Here is an 18,749-nt window from a genome sequence, read left to right as displayed (position 1 = left end):
GCTCTGGTCGGGGGACAGAGGCGGGAGATGGGAAGTGACTACTAATAAGAAGGTGTTTCTTCATGGGATGACAGAAATGTTCTAAAATTAGATTGTGGTGATGGTTGCACAACTCTGTGAACATACTAAAAACCACTGAATTGCAAACTTTAAATAGTTGAATTGTACGGTTATGTGAATTTGATATCAATAAAGCCATTTTTAAAAGTATAGATTACTAAAAGCCATGTTTTAAGGGCTTTGGGGGGCTTGTTAATTTATTTTGCTGGTTTTAGAAGACAGTTTTGATAACTCCTTCTAAGAAAAGAGTGAGTGAGCTCTGTAATGGTAGGCTCATCTACAGAGCAAAAGCATTGTCCCAGATACCAGAGAAGAAATCTTACTTCCCCTTCCCAATCTGGGAGTTAGTACAAGGAGCAAGACAAGATGGAACCTCCAGATATGTGTAGGGATATAACAGCTACAGGAGGCTGAAGGTTTTTTAAGTTATTTGTACCACCATGGCTTTGGATCAGAAAGCATTGCCAAGTTCCATAGCCCCAGATTTGTGTGAGACACCAACCTATGATTCCTGTGGTGTGGAAGTCAGCTGAAGGAGGAACTTCTGGACTTGGAAAGGCATGTTCAGGTTAGAATGGAGCCTGAACCACACAACTGAAGACAAAAATCTCGGCAAATGACAGCACAGAAGAGTGACAATGCCTGAAACCCAGGCGAGGTTCTGCAATCCACCTGTAGATGAGCATGAAATTTCCAAAGATGTAACAGTAATTTCAATAGCTCGATATTACCAGACCCTCCTCTCACCTGGAACTTGATGTAACCCGTGAGAAAAAAAACCCTAAATAAACTGTTTTTACTGGCAAGGTTAATATTTTATCAGAGAGCCACATGAGAATTTGAAATACAGACTAAAGTGAGTGACATGGGAAAAAATTACATTATTTTGCAGTTTCAGGCCTGTAAAATTCACACCTGCTCATACATTGCATGTTCAGAAATATCACTAATTAAACACAAATAAGAAAAGTCTCCTGAACTCAAGAAACCCACTCTCCATTGAAGAGTCTCATGTGCTTGGAGTGGAGAGTGCTAGGTTTGAATGTCCCCTCAAAACTCATTAAAGCTGAATCCCCATGGTAACAATGTTAAGAGAGTGGGAAATCAGACTATGGTATTTGAAAGGTGGGGATTTCAGAAGGTAATTGGATTGTAAAAACTGTGCCTTCATGGATTAATCCACTAATGGGTTAATGGGTTAATGGATGAGTGGGTTATCATAGGTGTGGCACCAGCAGCTTGATAAGAAGAGAAAGAAGCATGTTAGGGTGGGCTCTTGCTCAGTGCTTGTCGTGTGACACCCTGCATAGCCACATGACTCTGTAGAGTCCCCACCAAGAAAGCCCTCACTAGATGTGCCCCCTTCATCGTGGACTTCTGAGCCTCCAAAACTGTAAGAAATAAACTATTTTCTTTATAAATTATCCAGTTTCAAGTATTATAAGTGACAGAAAACGGACTAGTACAGAGGATGACAGAAGAAATGTGGGAATTAACTCCAAAATTAAGCAGAGACAAAATAACTGCAGCTAGCTGGAAAGGGGAGCTATGGCAAGTAAACGATCATCTTGGTTCTTATAGCTAAATATAAGAGGTGTTTCCAAAAACTTGCGTCTTTGATAAATGTGAACGATGGAGATTTATATGACAACTTTAAATGGAATTTCTTAGCAAGGGGATGGAACCAAAGCATAAAGAAAAGTTAGATAATGATGCAGTTGTTCCTCCTGGATGGTTGGGGAGGGGAGGATAAGGACATGGGGGAACATGGAAGACATGGCTGGGCATAAAGAGAAATAAGAGTAACGTAAGCTTTAAGCATTTTAGAACTGTGTCGGTCACTGGAAAAACACAGCTATGAAAATAAAACAAATAGGCATCCCATTTTCTGTACCTTAAATCTGGTCTTTTCACTTTCAATAACAGGGTCGTATAGATGTATATATACACACATGTGTGTATACACACTCACACGAAAAGATTCGTATTATCTTTTAATTCCACGTTTTCATGAACTTTTTGAAATACCCTCATATATATGTACTCATACAGCCAATGTGGATTAAAACTTTTATAAAACCTCAACAACTTAGAGCCTAGCTATTTAAAATATCCCTTATGAATATAGACACAAAAATCCTAAGCAAAATACCAGCAAACTGGATAGAGTGAACTATATATAAGGGATTAAACACCGTAACCAAGTGAGATTTATTCCAGAAGTGCAAGTGTGGTTCCACTTATGACAATCAATTAAGGTCATAATTCATATCGATAAAATCTAGGCCAAAATCCAGATGATTGTATCAATATGTACAAAAAGAATATTTGATAAAATTCAATACCCTTTCATGAAAACAATAATCAATAAGCCAGGAATAGAAGGAAAATTCCCAATTTAATAAATGGTATCTATGAAAATCTCGCAGCTATCCGACATAATGTTAAAAGACTGAAAGCTTTTCCCTAAACAAGGCAAGAATGTCCACCCCCACCCCCAGCACTTCTATTCAATGTTGTCCTACAGGTTCTAGCCAGGACAATTCGACAAGAAAATGAAAGAAAAGGCAACCCGATTGCTTGGGAAGTCTATTCTTCTCTATGTACAATCTTTATTTACAGATAATGGAATCTTGTATATAGATAATCCTGAGGAACACACACACTCACGCACACACACGAGCTAATAAACAATCGCCACATTTAATTGAACAGACGACCAAATACAAGACTTCCACAGGGGAGGGTATTTCTAGGATTTTAAGATTGCTAAAGAATTTTCTTGACTGCTCTTGGACGTCTTGGAAGATTTTCACTTTAAATACAGTGTCATTGTTATCCCGGATACCAACAGGTAGCTTGGATGATTTCTCGGTTGCTGTTGGGAAACCATTCTTGGAGTGGCTGATTACTTTCCGTAACGGGAAAAAAATTCCTTTTTGCTCGTTCTGATCTTTTATCTTTTCCAGTGTGTGCAGTAAATAGGACAAGATGAGATGCAGTGAACAAGAGGAGATGTTAGAGCTGTCAGTGTTTAAACTCTGTGTTGTTTATTGGTTCCTTCAACCAATTGAACCAATTGAACCTCCCAACAAAATGAAATTGCTACAGTTACTTTTTTCCCTTTATTTCTAATCCTAAATATTTATTAAGAAGCTTCCCCAAATCTCATTCTACTACTCTAGCAAAGATGTCTGTGTTCAAGTCAATCACATAGTAATGGAACATAAGGTAACATATTTATTGATAAAAATTAATAACACATTTGATCAGAAGGTATTAAATATTTTCCCAATAAAACCAGTCACCTGTAGAAGGGTCTAAGACCATTAAGTAACTACCAGAGCTTGGAACCGTGAATGTGGAATGCATTCTGAGAATTAGGAGAACCAAAATCATATGTGCATTAAGATTAAGTGGGTTATGGTCATCAAAGTCTATGCTTTGATAAGTGCAAAGATGTGAAGAGCCTGGAACCCAGAAGGAAAGTGTGCACTAATTATAACAAATTTGCTGTCACCAGAATTGAGTCCCTATGATTGGATGGAATACTAAACAGATATTACAAAGTAATAAAAACAAAGAGGACATGTCATCATCTTGAGGAATGTCAACATTTAAGGTGTGCAAAAGAAACAAAGAAGAAACTGTAAATTTGTAGAAAAATATAGATATCATTGCATCATAACATTTACGAAAAAGTGTGTTCAACAGAAGATCCACGATGTCATGCACTACTAAATGACCAAATGAGAAAAGGGAAGCTGCATTTGATGGCCTTTTGAATTGGTGACAATGGGCAAGTTATAAGGCCTCAGGCTTACCTTTCTTATTGAGATTCAATTGCTGTTTTTAAATAAACATTGAGATTACTGCAAGCCTCTGTTTAATTTCTGGAGTTCTAAAAAAGTTTATTCTGACAATGTTTGCCAGTGCTCTTGTTTTTATAGAGGAGAGAATTTTTGAAGGTCTTTACTCTGCTTTTTTATTGATGTCTTTCCTGTATTTACAGTTCTGCTATCTTGACTATTTATCCATCTTTTTAGACTACTACATTCAATCTGTCATTTATCTGTAATATGCAGCTGGAACCACGATAATCCTTTTTGTGTCAATCCCTTTCCTTGCTTTTTTTTTTTTTTTAATGGCTCTCATTACTTCTCTCATTTATTACTTAGGCCAGTGGTGACCCAAGAAAGGTGTGCATAACTCATGGCAGTGCTCAAAATGATCTTGGGGGACACAAAAAGAAGAGTTCTTATGAAAGTTATTTTATCTTTTTGCTTTATTTTTAGTTATATGTGTGTTTGATAAGATGTGTGTGTGGGGGGGGTGCATCACATATGAATGCAATCATATATACATATTACACTTGTTGGAAGGTGTGTGGTGTATGCTCATTTTTTTTTCTTTTTAAGTGATATGAATATGACACACAAAGAAGTTTGGTGATGGTGCCTTGGAAGATTGACTTGCCTCTTGGTGGTCTGCTGCAACCAATATTTCCCCTTCCATCTTTTCAATGTCCCATAAGAATTATGTTTTTAAAGCACAAATCCATGTTGTACAATAGTGTCCCACAACATATACACTCCACATGTTAATATGAAGCTCTTCTCTTTTATATGGCTCTTGTTCCCAGTACATTGAACAACTTACCACTCACCAAACATCTCGCCACCTTTCCTAAACTTATTTTCTATATCTGGAATGATTGCATTCTCTATCCAAGATAACCAACATCCTACACACACTCAAAGCACATCTCAAATGCCACTTTCTCTCACAAGACTTTCCAGGCCAGTGAAGCCAGAACAAATGTACCTATGTCTTCTAATCCTGTAGTAATTGGCTATCTTTTACAGGAAATAACCAAAGTTCTTTGCTTTATAATTTTTGTTTTTATTTTTTCTAAATGTCAAATAACTTGATTGAAAAGATTGATGAGTTATGCACATAGACACATGACATCAACTTTACCATTAGAGAGATAATACATGCTATTGTCAAATACTAGAAAAAATTACTGAAAATTTCCAGGTTTTAAGCTCCAAAGGTGTCAATACTGTCATAAAACCAGAAATCCATCCTGCAAGTTCTATTTTCTCTCAACTCTGAAATAACAAGAAAAACTACCAGTTGCAGTGTAACCAAGTACTATCTAATTACATTCAAATGTAATTTTAGATTTTTTATTTTTTTTATTGAATCATATTTGATGATACATATTTTGGGGGCTCAATGTTGACATATGTTGATAAAATCGATATTACTAGTATGTATATTGTTACAAATCGTACTTGTTCTTTATGCCCCCTGTCCAATCTCTCTGCATTGCCCTTTCCCTCCCCCCTCCCCCTTCTGCTAACCCTAGATTTCTTCTCTCCTTCTGAAAGAGTCATGGTTACTCTGTTGACTTGTTGCCTAGATGATCTGTCCAATGCTGAGAGGTGTGTTCAGGTCCCCCAATATGACCATAAAGCAGCTGCTTCCTCTGTCGCTCTGAAATGGGCTTTGTGGAGAGAGACATCCTCTTCTTTTCTCTGGTCTCTACTATTATTCTTTCATAAGTATCATTTATCTACAGCACAGTGACTAAAAATATTTTTAAATGTACTGCTGAATAAGTCAACTTTATTTTTCTGTTTGACATTTTATAATTCAATTCACACATTATATGTAAAAAAAAAACCCTGATTTTTTTTTTCTCAAAGACTCTACGTCAGCCAGGTTTCTATTAGTGGAAGCAGATGACAAAAATGATTCAGGAAACATTGAGGTGTTCTTTGGTTGCAACATCTCTGTAATGAATAGAAAATACAGAGATGACATTTTAATTTTTCAACATCTGGTTGGTTATCTGTGTAGATGAAGATAAATTAGTACAGCAAGGGAATAAACTCAGTGTGCTTGAACCTCATAGAAATACTAAAAACTGAATTCTCTTTGTAGAGTTTAAAAGGTGATTAAAAGGTTATTTTCTGAGGCTTTAGTAGCATTTTGTCTAATGTGAGGCCAATGTGCTGTAGGTCATATGCAGGCCAGCGTAGAGTGAAGTCACAGAAACGAAAGTGAAGATGAAGTTGAAGATTAATTTAATTAGGATTTCTTAAGATAATATTTAATTTCATGAAGGATTTTAAGGCTGTAAGATTGTTTCCTCACATCACAAGCTACATCGAATATGCACATTTTCTGATTCTTCCTGGGCACTTTTGGCGAACAAACTTGTATGGAATGCACAACCTCCAAAAAAATAGAACTAATACCAGTTATAATAAAAAGTTTATAGAATATTAGTGGCATGCAAATGGATTTGATTAATAATGAAACGTAAGGTGGTATTTCTGTAAGGATATAATCCAATCATTTTTAAAAGGTCCTTTCCTTGATCTCATTTTGCCTGGAAATGGTGATTTGGTGCTGAACTGCATTTGATAAGAAACTAATGCCTAAAGCATACAAGAAGAGAATTGTGCGTCTTGGTGTGTGGCATGTGAAAAGTTGGAGAAAAAAAAAAGAATCAGGGAACTAATCTCTAGAATAATATAGGTCACAAGTACACATAAAAGTAGGATTTATTTATAACTGTGAAATATTGAAAAAATTAAAGTCCTTGGGGGTGATAGTCCTGGAATCTCAGAAGCGTATTGCTTGGGATTTTGAGATTTTCATATCAATGGTTATATATATTTTAAAATGAATGTTAACATTTTTTAAAGGGCACTTGTGAGTGACGGTGGTGTTTCTAGAAAGAAGGAAATTAGCATTTACATACTAAGCATCCTTATAAAACTATTTCAAAGTTTGTTCTTGTTTCATTTTTACAGATGGCGAAGCTGAGACTCAGGTTATGCTACCTTCTCATTACATTTTTCTAAGTGGTGGAAACAGAATTCAAATCCCAGACATTCTACCCCCAAGCCCACACACTGGATTATTTCTCTCCTCTCTTTAAATAAAAGACTAGAGCTTATCATCTTGCACCTACTTCTTAAATGCTGATATATTTCAGGTTTCTGGCTTTGAAAATTCCAAAAATCATCCAGGGAGAATGCAGCATGAACTTTGCACACATACATTCTAGCCCCTTTCCTTGGACTCCTGTTGCTCCAAATTGTTTTGAATATTGGAAATGTAGATTTATCTCTGGTATCTGTAACTCAATTTATTTGAAACTGAACCCATGCTCTTCCTTATCTTCTACCTAAGAGGGAAAAAATGAAAAGGAAAAAAAAAAAAAGAGAAAAAATTAAAGCAGCAACACTAATAGCAGCAACTCAATGAGCTACTTTGTGGCATGTTAAGAACTGGACTTTTGCAGGCAGGAGATAATGCACCACTGACACTGACAGGTACTGTGCAGGAGGAGTGGGGGATGACAGTGACATCGCCATGTTCATGTTTTGCAATGATTACTTTTCTGATTTGACAACAGTTTTGAAGAAAACATGCCTGTTGGCAGGGAGGTCATCTGAGACACTTTTCAAATGTTTCAGGTAAAAGATGATGAAGACGTGAAGAAAGACAGTAATAACAGAGATAGGAAAAAGGTATATGGACTTGAGAGAGATATTTCAAAAAATAAATCAACAGGTCTTGTTAACTGATTGGATTTAAGAATTAAAGAAGAGATAAGCAACAAACATGATTTTCCTGTTCCTATCTTTTATTCCCTAGGGAAATTGGTGATGGCACCAGATGAGATACAGAATACAAAATAAGTAAGATGGAACAGAAATGTTTCTCGAAAACCCAAGGAACAGAGTTCTGGATGAGTCGTGTAGGAAAAGAAAGCTGTGAAGAATCACTTGTTTCAAGTTTTGGAAATAACTATGAGAAGAGCAAGGGACACAGCCTGAATCCAGGTTCTCACACAAGTTCTCTTTCCATTGAACACGAATTTGCCCCATTCTGTTAAAAGCTAAATTGTAGCATAGGTGCTTTCAGAAATTTCAGCTATGTCCGACCTAACATTTTAACATCATGTATCAAATATTCATGGATAATTTAATAGTTAGTCTTATCTCTGTAGCAAACTACCCTAACACTTAGCCACTTAGGACCATAATTATTTGTTAATTTTCCCAAGTCTGTGAGTAGTTGCGGAGTTCAAGTCAGGGCTAGTTTGGCTGGGAATGGCTGATATGTAGTGGATTCATTAACACTCTGATGATTGGTTCAAGGTCAGCCAAGGTGAGGAGGTGACTAGGCTCCATGTCTCTCCTCCTCCAGCAGATTAGCCAAGACTCATTCCCATGGTAATGGTCACAGGGGTCCCAGGCCCAAGGTGCAAGCACTTTTCAAGTCTCTGCTTGTTTCAAGTCTCTTATTGTCCCATTGGCTAAATCCAGAGCCTGTGTGGGACAGACCAGAGCAAGTGTGTAGATATAGGGAGGACCATTATTTCAGCCACTTAAGCGAATGATCCAGATTTGCGATCCCTGCCCATTTTAAGAACCATGCCTTTCATACTTTTCTTCCAGGTTCTGACATTAGGTTCTGTCTTCTGGAGTGAGGCTGTGAAACTTTCCTAATATGTACGATGCTCTCAGAAGTCTCAGATAAAAGGTGAGGTATTTATTTATTATTTTGTTCTTAAGTCTAATTAATAGCATATTTTACTAATGTGGAAATATTTGACTTTGGAATCTGAAACCTTTTCGTAACAGAAAAAGTTTTTCTTTTCATTTGAGAAGAAACTATTAAGAATGTTCTATTTTATGAAGAGGAATTCTCATTATTTTAAACTCACAGCAAGTTTAGGAAATTTGCAATCAGTCTCTGTAGTCCTAAAGAGAACTGAGCAGAGTTGATACTTAATACAGCTGAAAAGAAACAGTTCTTACTGGATCTTTTAATTCAGAATGTCTGTTCTGGGGACAGGAAGAGCAAAAATGTCTCTGGTATGAAAATCCCCATATTTTATTTTACTTAAAGTGGTGACAAATATCTTGAAAACAAATATCTTTCAAAGAAATCTGATGAAACAAAAAGTATTTTGCTTCAGATATATGGAATAAATCTTGTAAAATTTAAGTAGCTTCCTGAACAACACTATGGAAAATGCCAAAGATGGTTTTTTTAGGCATTTCCTTCAAGAGTAGAATTTCAAAGAATTGAAAGGTTTTTGTTTTTGTTTTGCTTAAAATTTTAAACTACTAGCTCAAATATTATTTATGGTACATGTTTTCCTTCAGAAAGCTTTTGTAAGGTGTGTTGAAGATATGTTAACATCACTGGCTACATTTATGGACACATTATATGCTAAAGCAGATTATTCAGTGTACACACACACACACAAACACACAATTTGGTCTAAAGAAAATTGGATTTGTTGTGGAAATCTTTTTGTTTTTCAGAAATATCTTTAGTCTATTGTCATTTTTGTGCCAAATGTTAGCATTTCAGAGTGTTCTGACTAAATGACCAAAGCTGAAAGAAGAAAAAACAAATGTAAAGATTCATAAATTGTAGTTATTAGCATGTACAATTATTTTTAAATGATTTTCATCTATTTTGAGTGAATGATTGAATCTTGAGCACCACTTTTCTTGAGAATGACTAACCTGGTGACAAATGCCTGGGTTTGAATGCTGGCTCCATTATTTCCAGTAGAGTAGCTTTAGTCAAGTCTGTTAATATGTTCGAGCTTCTGTCTTCCAATCTATGCAGTAGGGATATCTAAGTAATAATTATTTCTAATTATTTTACAAATCGCCATTTAAGTTAAAAAGTTCAATTATTTCATTTAAATATTTTAATGAAAGAAGTCAGTTTTATATGTGTACATTCACATGTAATTTCAAATTGCATATGAGAAACGTGTACTGAGTGAATATACAAGTGGGACAGTTATGGACGTCAGAAACTTTTAGTTGAATAAAACTCGGGGAAAAGGGGATCCAGCATCACTTTTTCTGGTGGTAAAATATGTAATTGATGCATTGAATGTTAAATAGTTTGTTTATTCTTGAGTTTGATACTATAAATCAATTAATTATGAATCAAAGGAGTTTTAATTAATCGATGTATAAATGAGATGCACTGCTGCAGACATTCATAATAAAGTCAATATTTAGTTGTGGATGAATCAAGATAACGCATACTCAGTTCTGTCCATTGTTACTTCATGGAGCCATGTAGTCTTTCCACAGAAGTGCTGACCACCTCATAATTAGTCTCATCTTATCATTTTTTTTCCCAGTTAGTTTAAGCATCAGTTTGCCATAGTGCAGGTGGAAACATTTTTGGTTTTTAAACCTATACCAGATTTTGTCAATTTCTAGTTTAAAATCTCCAGTGCTTTCTCATTGCTGTTAGAAGAAAGAAAAAGGTTAATAAGTCATTAGATCCCTGTGTGGTCTGATCCATACTAAACTCTTAGCCTCTAGCTGTAGTGAAGCTAAAATCCTCAGCTCTAGCAAAAGATCCCTTTATTTAGATTGCAGCTGTGCCAGTTACTAGCTGTGAGGAGAATATATGTAAGTTTCTTAAACTCTCTGAACCTGGGTATCCTCATCTACAAAATCAGGTTAGTTTCTATGTCCTAGGATTCTTTGAGGACTAAATGGAGAAGCACTTTTAAAATGTTCAAGCCAAATGTTTAGACTCAGTGAATGTGATGACATCCCACTATGCCGTCTCCCACCCTCCCTCTCTAGATGTGCTAGCCTTTGGCCAGATCCTGGGCGTGTGCCATGTGCCCTCCAGATGCAGAAACTGCATGCATTCTGTTCCCTCATCTCCTCAATTCTCCTTTTGTCTTAAGCACCCAGCCCAAGCTTCTTTCTCACAGATGCTTTTATACCTAACTCCACAACAGTGTCCCCCACCTCACTTTCCAGAAGAGCAGGTTTACAGTCACTTGCGTCATTTGTAATCATTTGAATAGTGGCCGGTTACCCTGAGAGACTGTGAGCTCCTTGAGAGCAGGGATCAAATCTGCTATTGGTTGCCTTTTTATTCTACAATATCCAGCACTGTGCTCAAAAATATTTGTTGAATGAATGAATAAAATAATTAATGAAATGAAATCAGAAACATGGACTTTAGCTTCATGAATTCTGATGAATTTAAGCAGACCAAAAAGAAATATAAATTCTACTTACATGTCTTCCTCTTCTGTCCTTCACATGATAATGATGATGATGATAATGACCGTGATAGTGATGGTTATCACACCCGACTCTTAAACATGCCTGGCACATGATAAGCACTAAGAGGTTTTTGGCATATGTTAATTCATCATTCCATATTAGATAATACTTAATTTTTAAAAATTTCTTGATTATCAACTTTATATCACTCAGTAATTTATTCTAACTCACATCAAAATGTTAACAAACTGATTTTAGTCTATTATTGAATTATTTTAAACATGTCAACTTGCCTAAATCTTAAGGGAAAAAGTCTTGGGAAAAAATCATAATGTCAAGTTAAGGACTCACTTTGGGGGCAGAGAACATGTATGTACTTCTGTCACAGAATAAAACATACAAATAAATCAATTCAGTGGGTATTTGCTACCAATAAGCTATTAATGAATGTCTCATATCACTGTATCTGCTGTAGTTTTCTTGTCCTTTGATGATTTCATCAGTATCCCTATTAAAATTCCTTTGGTCAAGTGATTTCAAATAAGAAAATAAATAGTCATTTGGGGATTAAAAAAATAAAATATTTTGCTCATACCTTTGTTAATATTTCAGAAGCTTTCTAGGAGTCAAACTGCCAGACACAGGTTCCCTGACTTCCTCAAGTAGGAATCTACTCACACGTTTTCTTCCAGCACATTTCCTTCTGTGACATGTGGCGAAACTCTCCCACTGTTCATGGTGATCAGGACTGAAGAGTTAGTATGATCTGAGAGTTTCACTGACCTGGTGTGATTCAGGACTTACTTTTGTATATGTTATCTCATTTAAGCAAAAACAAGTGTATGAAAAAATCTTTGGGTGTTAGGTATTATTCCTACTTAGAAAATGGGTTTAGGGTCAGAGAATCAAATAATGGGATAGCTGATGTACAACTGACCAAGGTCTTCGATCTGCAAGTCAAACTATCTTGTCCCTTTGCCACAAGGGGACAAATTTAGGGAGGAAATTTGTCCTCCCTAGGACAAAAGGAACAAAAAAAATGAAGCAAAAAAGAGAAAATAACTGGAGAGAAGAAAAATATAACATATTCCTTCTGCTGCAATTTCTAGCACCTCTATATAGTCATTTTGCCTCAGCAGAGTATCATGTGCCCTCATTGGAAAATAACCTTATAAACATGGGATGCTTTGGAATGCAGCCAAGGAAACTTGGCGGAATAGTTCTTCATTCTCTAGGTGGTACTCATGCCACAGTATATGAAGGTATTTTAGTAAGCTCATGGAAAAATAGAGTTAAAAGATAATACGAATCTTTCCATGAACTTTTTGAAGTACCCTCACATACATACCGCAAATCATCATGTTGTACACCTTAAATTTATACAATTTTATTAGTCAATTATGCCTCAGCAAAGCAGGGAAAAAGTATCTGTGTAGGGCAGAGAGAAAAAAAGGATAAAAAAATGAAAATAATAATTCCATTGATATTTTGGCAATCATCCGTTTGCTTGATGTGAAACTGAAACATTTAAATGTGAAATATGTGAGCCAGATGACTGATTATTCAGGAGAATTAGAATGGTGGCTTTTCAATGTTTTCAATGGTATGTATGTCTTCTTGGTATTTGTTATCTGTTGCTCTGGAAACTTCAGGAGACATATATATATGTATCTTCAGTACTGATCATTATTAACAATGAAAGCGTTTCGCCATGTCACAGAAGGAAATGTCCTGGAAGAAAGCGTGTGAGTAGATTCCTACTTGAGGAAGTCAGGGAATCCATGTCTGGCAGTTTGACTCCTAGAAAGCTGTATGTGTATATACATACATGCATACATACACACAAACACACACACACACACTCACACATGTATACATGTATATGTATGTATATACACACACATACATACAGATTGAGAGAGAGATAGCATCCCAAAAGCAAGTTCAATAAGAACTGGGAGAATTCATATATCGTACAAGCTAATTTTTAAAAATACGACTAAGGATTATAACATTGATAATGGTGTCCTTGATTTCTAAATGTAATATATCGCTATCATATTTAATGAATATGATGTAACATATATGAAAATTAAAAAGGGTACCTCAAAACTTTTTTTTCCTGAAGCAAAAGTTTAGTTTTGATAAGTTGAGTTGAATATAATTAAATCCAAACAATAATTTCACTTGGATTTCTCTTCTGGACAATAAGAACCCATATTTTCAGCGGGACATTTGAGATGAATAAAGTTTGGAATGTCATCAGTGTACTCAAGGGTGTCTCAGCCTTGATCCTATTCATACTTTGGGCCGGATAACTCATGGTTGTGGAGAATGTGCTGAGCATTGTAAGGTATTTAGCAACATGCCTAGACTAGGTTCTACCGACTAGATGCCAGTAGTACCCTCCTCTGTTCCTTTGTTGTGACAACCAAAACTATCTCCAGTCATTGCCAAATATCCCCTGAAAGGCTAAACAGCCTTCAGTTGAGAATCACTACAGTGTTCCTTTTTTTTTTACCTGTGACAATGTACAACAGACATCAAAATTTTTGACCAAATTTAACTAAAACTGCATAACATTAGGATGATAAACTTAGAATATTAGATATGAAGAATAATAAAATATTCTATAATTAATATAATCTATACACATTTATCATATATTCACTCTATGGCAGAGACCTTACAAACATTTTTTGTATTTATTCAATCCTCAAAAATCCTTAAATTACAGACTTCTTACCATTCCATTTTATGGAGTATAAATGGAGTGTCAGAAAGGTTCCATAACTAACCCAGGACACACAATTGGTTAATTGATGTTTGAGTCAAGTTATCTCTCATTCTGAAGCCCATGGCCTTCCAACCATACTTCCAACTGTACTATGCTGGAAGAATGGGAATTTGGGGGAAATGGATATAGCTGGTTATTTTCCTTTGTTTCATTTCAAATCAGTTAATTTTAGATTGTCATGTTACCCCTGCTGTGCTGTTGACAAACACATACTCTTGTCCAGTTCTACTCCTTACCAGCTGTGTGAGCAGAGACATATCACTTCCACTAGATCATTTCCAAGTCTCTATGATCTTGAAAGAGATATATCAGAGCCATTATCTTATGCTATAATACATATTTATATTTGATAAATATATAAATTATATTTTATATATAAGTCAATACATATTTTTACAACAAACACAATAATTCAGTTTATAGAGAGGAAAAGACAAAACAACAATAAACTTCACGAATAAACACAAACGACCTACAAATCCAAGCTCAGCCTTGGTGGGAGAACTCAATAATGATCACCCAACTGACCAAAATGCTACCTTTAATTTCACAAAAATATTTGCAGTGTAAATTTTTGTTCCACTTAGGACTGTCTGTATTTTTCAAAAGCCACAAAATCACAGCATATGAGTATTTTAGATGTCTATGATATTAGTGGTTCAGAATTTAAAACTTTATCATTCAAACTTTTAAGAAAAATGGTTTGTTCTAATTTTTAGAAAATCGTTGAAGATAAGTAATATCTTTTTGCAGACAGATTTTCCAAATCTGTCTGCAAAAAGGAAAAATTACAATAAATATATTAAAGCTGTTTATTGTACAGTTTTGTTTCATACTAATGTTTTTACTTTTTTCAGTAACATTCATGCTAATGAGTTGTAGAGTGGAATGGTGCTGGGGGATATTTACATAACTTAATGTGCTAAATAAATTGGTTTGTTCAGTCAGAGACAAATCTATGCCATTTTAATTATTCAATTTTTTTGAATAATAAATAGTAATTTGAGAAAAGTATCTGCCCTCAGAATTGCCCAGCAGAATTAGGACCTCTATACCCAATTTAGGAGATAATTTTGAAATCTACATTTCTAACCTGGCATAAGAATTTCAGAAGAAACGCTTCCCTTCTGTAATAATTCTAATCTTCATCTCATTTCACAGTTCATTCTGCAAATTTGTTCTTGATGGAGCACAGGTGAGACACATGGCTTTGGAGATAGAGAGGAAAACTCATAATAAAATTAACAGACCAGAAAGCTGAGTCTTGTTTACAGCTAAATCTCAGTGGTTTGGAATGGAATGTAGAGAGCTCCACAACTTTACTCTAGCAACTTTTTACTTAAATTTGAAAGTATAAAATAATCTGTCACTACCATTAAGTGCTTTTTGTGGAGATATTTAAAAGTTAAAAACAAAATACCTGACACTATATTCATTTATGAACAAATTAGAGGGAAGGCATGAACATCTTGACTTTTTCATAATTCCTCCACACTTGAAAGAACCTCAGAGTGAATAGTGGGTGTGATTTAGCTCTTATCCTTTTGGCTTTGTTGTAAAGACATTCATATGAGCCATGGGATAAATTTGTTGGTTCTGAACATAAAACATGAAGCATTTAGCTTGTTTGAGATTCTGTTGTGGTCATCCAACCAGCTTCACTTAGAAACATGCTTCACTTTGAAGACTAGACAAGAAAAAAAGAATTGAATATAAAAGATGGATTCAGAGCCAAATCATCAAAACTAAATGTGAAGAAATCGTCTGAGGGCTATATGTAAACCCATAAACGTTGTGCATGTGCACAGTCTTATGTTCCTTGGGTTTAAATAAAATAATAAACAGATGTTGGTGAAATATTTCTGAACTTGGATTGGCATTCAAGGGGAAGTTAAAAGTCAAGAAACAACAACAAAAAAGAATATTAAGAATAGCACAATGCAATCTTTCATTTAAATTGGTGCCTGGCTAGAAAGATTGTTGTGTAGCCTATTCTAATTTCCCACCAAACACTTAAGGAAATGATCAAACCAACAAAACAAAATAAATAAATAAATATAAATGCATAGTATTTAAGATTAAGACTGACAGCAAGACTATATTATAAGGACCTAAGAGGATTTTCCATGAAATTCAAAGTCTGTGCTGTAACATGGAGAATTATAAACATCTAATGAAACAAACCAAATCTGCTGCCTTAAAAGGAGGAAAATAGACTCTTTTTCCACCCTATCCTATTCTACCCTTGGTTCAGATATCTTCAATTCATGACTGACTGGTTTTACTAACATTTTTGAACACATTTTTCTGTAGACATGTTATCATTGCTAAAGACTATGTCATTTGAAACAAAGGAAAATCTTGTAGAGAAGGCATTTTTCTTAAATTTAATGTTTGGAGTAGAAGTCTAAGAGTTTGGCAAGTATTCATGCAGTAGAGGAAATATGTAAATCACTATAATAACTGGCTGTCAAAGATTTGCTGAGGGCACACAGAAACATAAACCTGGGTATACCTAGCAAGTTCTATAGTTCTGCTATACCCAGGGGTGCTCAGTTAAAAGATGATAGAAAATAACACAAAAAAATAAGTAGAGGTAATAATCTTTTCTGAAGTTGGACCACCTCTGATGCAGGCTGAAATGTACTCACAGATCAGTAGACAAGTTCTGAGACCATCACATACAACACTACCTCCTGTCCTTGCCAGGTGAGCAAGGAAATCATTGCTTGCTTCAAGGTCTTGATGTTTACAGCAGAGTAAGAGTAATCTCAGAACACCATAAGAAAAAGGTTTGGACACTCCCAGCTTCTACACCTTAATGTGTCTATAGAATAATAGTAGTAATAATAATAATAATAATAATAATAATAATAATAATGATGATGAAAGTAATAAATAAAAATTGCAAAGTAAAGAAATGGGAAACTTGATGTCCCATTGGAGTTGTCAGCATCAATGATCTAGATGAAGAAAAATAAACCAGATGAGAAATGGAAGGAAAACGACAGTCACAACAAAGTCTGTGCAAGCGAGTGTGTCTGTGCGCACACACACACTGACAACAAAGGGCCATATCTCTCAGGAAGTACAACACAGAGGTAAAGGGAAACATTCAGAGCATAAGTGGGCGTGGTTCCTTGTGTAAATAAGCCTGGAAAGCAAAAACTATTCCAAACATCTAATTTATGTAAGCATGACTGTATCTTGACGGCAAACGTGAATTTGAAAAACAGAGAGTGCTAATTAGGCTTTACCATGACATCGATCATTATTTTCTTGTAGTTGGAAAACTTTGACTACTTACTTCCTTCTCTTTCCCACCTTCCACTTTAACTGCTACGTAGGATTATGTTGATTGTTTGTGCCTGAGCAGCTAGATGAATGAAAGTGTCCAGAACTGAGATGGGAAAGACCAGAGGAGGAATAAGCTTTGCGGGTGAGAACCATAGTTCTGTTTTGTAAAAGGCTGTGATAGATCAATTAGACATTACCTTAGCATAAATAATCATATCCACAGTCACAGATATCTACTTCAGAAAGGTTTTTTTTTTTTTTTAATTGCAACATTTGGAATCTCTCTCTCTCCCCCCACCCCCCACCCCTGCCCCTTGCCTTATTTCCACTTTCCACCGAATTTCTAGTTGGTATTATAGGTATTTGTCTATGTGTCTTATTGACCTGTATTTGTAACTAATCATTGACTCAAGTGTTCAATTAATGAAAAAAAAAAAAAGAGGAAAAAAGCGATATGTAAGTATAAAAACACTGAAATTTTGGATGGAGGTGCTTCTCAGGAAGAACTGGAATCATATCCCACAAGGCCTTCATGAACCCTCATTTAACCAAATCTCTTTGTGCATTATTGGAAGACCGTTTTTTTTTTAAATAATAGTTTTACTGGGAATGTGGAAGATGTTTGCTCACAGCTCCAGAGTTCAAATGTTCAAACAAAAAGGAAGTAAATCTATTTCAGCTTCAATTATAAGTTCTCAGAGATGAACGTATTTTGCTTTGATTCTCATCAAGTGCTCATTTCTGGCCCAAATAACATTGTAAACTTCTTAGATTAGACATGTGTTTGCTGCACCTGTGTAAGTCCTCTGAAGTTCAGTATGTGTGCAATGGGTAATTATTCTGAGAAAAAGCAAATGGAAGAAAGAATGCATGACTGAATAAATGAATGAGTAAATGGTCTCAGGGTATATGTAATCTCATAGGAGGAAACATGCAAAACTCACCATCCTGAGAGGCAATAGAGTGAAAATTTAAATTCAGGGCCTGCCCGTGGCTAACTCGGGAGAGTGTGGTGCTGCTAACACCAAGGCCACAGGTTCGGATCCCTATATAGGGATGGCCGGTTAGCTCACTTGGGAGAGCGTGGTGTTGACAATACCAAGTCAAGGGTTAAGATCCCCTTACCAGTCATCTTTTTAAAAAATTTTTTTAAAAAGAAAGAAAATTTAAATTCATAATTATTTTGGAAGTTTGACTTAGAGTAGGAGTAGAAGTTTGTCAGATACTGTTATTTCTATCATAATACCAGATTATATTTTCTTTCAAGTCATTAAAGAAAAATGAATGCAAAGATGTCAGAAAGAACTAAGTTATAGAGAAGGATGAGGCTTTCCTAGGTAAGTGAAGAGCAGGGACTGCTTTTTTACTTGGAACAATATTTTAGTCTTAGCATGGGCAGCAGAGGGAGAAGCAGGCTGCCATAATCAGAAAATATTTAATGAGACAATGAGAAATCATCTGAAATTGAAGGACTGTGTGGGCTGATATGATGGACT

This window comes from Cynocephalus volans, chromosome 16 (genome assembly GCF_027409185.1).
Source record: "Cynocephalus volans isolate mCynVol1 chromosome 16, mCynVol1.pri, whole genome shotgun sequence".
NCBI lineage: Eukaryota > Metazoa > Chordata > Mammalia > Dermoptera > Cynocephalidae > Cynocephalus > Cynocephalus volans.
Note: the sequence above shows the minus strand (reverse complement) of the source record.